The 4095-nt window shown below is 35.6% G+C and overlaps 1 pseudogene; it reads left to right on the plus strand.

The window, feature by feature from the left end:
• Positions 1–3561: 3561 nt before the first annotated feature.
• LOC111739913 lies at positions 3562–3679 on the plus strand (annotated as a pseudogene).
• The last annotated feature ends 416 nt before the right edge of the window (positions 3680–4095 follow it).

Genomic DNA, 4095 nt, shown 5'->3' on the forward strand with positions numbered 1-4095 from the left:
GGAAATAGAAATAATGATTATTTCATAAAAAAACCCAAAAGTCTGCAGCCAATTAAGAAATAACAAATGTAGTATTCCCATTAATACTCCCACATGTGCTTCTCCTCCTGTTTACTCATCACTTTATATTCAAGTTCAGGTTGGCAACATGAACTTTCTAACATTTTGGTCACTGGCTTGAGTGACCTTACATAGTATTCTGTTTGCTTGTGACAGACCTGGTTTATGCTGGTTGTCCCAATGTAATTATTTAATCCTACTCTTTTTAACTCTAAAAGATGTCTTGATTTATATTATACATTTTGTACTTACCCTAACACTTGTCCATGTGCATTACAAAAGATGCCAATTAGCAAATGTTGCTGAGAAAAAAAAGACTTTTAAATAATTGTCAGTGTAGAAATATAACAATACAGTTTATATTTTTCCACAGAATTATAATCTACATCATTTGGCTTAAGATGGTAATGGCTTATGACAATTGAGTTCCAGAATTTACTTAGACAAAATTTGTGGTAGATTTCCATGTGCCATATTGATGTATAAACACACACAGACACACATACTTATAAGTAGAATTACAGAAGGAAGGCCCAAGTTGTTTACACACTGTGGGTTCAGACATGCCTACGCTTATATAGAGAACTCATAGGATGAGCCTGCCTCTAGAGCGATTGCCATTTGCATGATGAACCAAGAAAAGTTTACCAACCTGATAAAAATGTAAAACCTGATAAAAATGTGAAGACTCATAAACTTTGTCAAAGGAAAGTAGATTTACTCAGTGTGATTATGTGTAAGTGTAAATGTGAATGTATGTGTCTTTCTACATATCTGACTCTGGTGCATTACAGGGTGAAAAATGACCAGGTAATTATAATTTAATAATATCTAAATGTGATTATACTTAAACTTTTCCACAGTTACATATTCATTCACTTCAACTCCTCTAGTATAATGTCTTTTTCCTCCTTCCCTTCTTCCCTCTTTTTTCCCTCTTCCCTCCTTCATCCCTTCCTTCCTTCCTTCCTTCCTTCCTTCCTTCCTTCCTTCCTTCCTTCCTTCCTTCCTTCCTTCCTTCCATCCTTCTTTCCATCTTTTCTTTTTCTCTGCCTGTACCTATTTGATCCATGTATAAATACAGAAAAGTATAAACTTGACAGTTGATCACACTTTCTAGATTGTTTCCACCCAGAAATCATAATCTCAACCAAAAATACGTAGAACTTATCACATATACCTAAAACTTATAAATTTATCTCATATGCACTTATGATAACCTTGTATTTTAACTTGTCAATAACATGTGTGTGTGTGTGAGAGAGAGAGAGCGAGAGAGAGACAGACAGACAGACAGACAGAGAGAAATTTCCATATATTTAAATCTAGTTTCAAAAATAGAGTGTAAGGTCCTTTTGGTACTTATAAGGAACTATGGATCAAAGTCAGGAGATTTGGGTTCCAGTTTCAGTTATGTTCCTTGGACAAATCAACACTTTGGGGCCTACTTCTTCATGTACATGATAGTGCATAATTTAACAGTGAAAGAATACAGGCAGGCAGAGTTGGAAAGAGATTCGTAAGATGGTTTATAAGCCTTGCTTTTTTTCTCCCTTGAAACTCATCCCATGAAGGGGTGCTGTTCCCAAAAGCAAAACCAGCAGGCTCATTCTGTCTGTTGCTAACATGGCTGTTCCAGATGTTTCACTATAATCTTATGGGCAACTTGTGAATAAGGGCTGCAGTTCATTAGTAGCCTTGCTGTAAGAGATAATGGTTTTCTTCCTCTCTAATACAGGAAATAAAAGATTACATTCACCGTCAAGTTGCCATTTAAACTATACAAGTCTTACACAACAGAGCCAAAGGTTTAAAACACAGTTTGTAAATAAGCATTTTCTAAAAATGTAAAGTAAGGCTGAATAAGGACACTCTGCCCAACATAGAATAAAAACACTGAGACAAACAATGCACTCCTGCTTCCATAGATCAATTTATAGATCCAATGCTTCTTTCAATGTGAGGACAGCATGACATTACAGTCACACAAAGGACACAAACCACAAGGTCAAATGACACTGTGCTGGCCACACCTACCTGAATTTGATTACTTTTTCTTGTTTCTGCTTTCATTAGCTATGGGGTGGTTCTGTCCTCTGTGGAACACATTTTCAATATGAATTCTCATACTTATAGGGATATTAGCTCTCATATAATAGCTTTTTATGATTACCTATATTAAGGAATTATGGTTTGGAACCATGTGGGTAGTCCTCATTTAATGAATGTATAAGCTCGGCACACCCATATTGGCTGACTAGGTAAAGAGGGAGAAAATTGTTTATTTGATTTAGGAGATGGAAGCTCTTTTTGGTAATAAAAATGAATATGTACCTGCAGGCTACAAATAGAAGTTTATGCTCAGGATAAAAGTAACTAGAAAGTCTGAGGAACCCAAGGATCAAAGCCAGACATTTAGGATCTGGCTAAATGTGGTATCAAGACATTAGTTAGTAACAACAATATTGGGATTTATAGAGCTTTTTATAGCTTAATAAGTATTTTCACACACATTTTCTTATGTAATCCAGGTACAGCTCACTCAGGGGCTTGTTATTATACCCATTTTACTGATGAAGAAGCAAGTTCAGATAAGATGAATGAATTGCCAGTGGTCCTAACTCTGCTACTAACCAGCTCAAACAAGTAACCTAACCTGCCAGTGTCTCAGGCTCTTTAGTGGGTAACATATGTGGATAATAATAATACTTAGCTCATATTGATATTATGAACAATAAATGACTTAATGAATGTAAAGTGCTAAGAATAGTGTATGCAATTCAGTAAGCCTCAATAAATATTAGCTAAAAATTGTACTAATTGCATGAGGAATGATTAAGATTTAAATTTAGGTCTTCTGACATCACATCCAGGGAGAACCCTACTGTGGTGTAACTGTTCTTTGAGTAGAAGAGTATCAAATTGAACCAGAGGCCCGAGATTCTGGAAGTGTATGTATGTCTTCAGGGAAGGGAAGCAAGCAAGAAAAGCTCAAGTTCAAGGTCTAAGCAATAAGGACAAGATTATTACTTTGACATGACTTGAAAGAGATGGTTTGATATTAAGGTCAACCGCTTCTCTGGGAGTTTGATCTGATGCCTTTAGAGCTAGGACTATTTTTCAGGAACAACTAAACTAAGATCTGTAGGCAAAGGTGAGAGGTGACAACTGAGCTATTCGTGACATCGTGCCAGCTAGTCTGGATGTCATATAAACTTAAAGAATTGAAATCGGTTTTCTCCTGATTCTTGATAATAGTTAATATTAAAAACTGCTTTTAGACTATGCCCTGGAATCTTTTGTGGTATATAAAAGACAAAGGTTAAAAAACATGTGTGAAGTTCATAATGTGATTGGAAAAAAATTGGAAAGAAATCTATATAATCTCTACTTATTAATCTCATAAATCCTGGCCTATTTAAAACTCATAGCCTATTGTCTCTACTATGGTATATAAGCATTTGAACAAAAGAAGGAACTATTTAATAATTGCAACTTTCTGTCTACGGCCATGCCACCCTGAACAAGCCCGATCCCATTTGATCTCGGAAGCTAAGCAAGTTGGGCCTGGTTAGTACTTGGATGGGAGACCACCTAGGAAGACCAGGTGCTGTAGGCGTAAAAAATAAAAAAATAAGAGATGGTAAGCTGACAAGGTCCTTGAAGTCTGTGAGGTCAACCAAGGATTGCCTCGCCTAAAAGTAATAATAATAGTAATTGCAACTTTCTACATTGTATTCTGCTGAAAGTTATTAACATTTAATAGTTCTGCTGAAAGTTATTAACATTTAATAGTTCTGACTTTCACAGAGTTAAATGTCTGAGTCTCATATCTGTCGCTGAAAAAACGATTCCTATTTCATAGAGTTGTAAAAATCAAATGTGAAAATACTTTGAGAACTGTATGATGTATAATAATTATCCACCCATTTATCATAAGCTTGTCTTCCTGTTTATTTTTTAGTTGTCTAATCCTAAATGTTCCAAGTTTATGGGCTGAAGATGATGGTGAGCCAGCCATATAGCTTGAAATGG

This window comes from Pteropus vampyrus, unplaced genomic scaffold, assembly GCF_000151845.1.
Source record: "Pteropus vampyrus isolate Shadow unplaced genomic scaffold, Pvam_2.0 Scaffold55, whole genome shotgun sequence".
Lineage (NCBI taxonomy): Eukaryota > Metazoa > Chordata > Mammalia > Chiroptera > Pteropodidae > Pteropus > Pteropus vampyrus.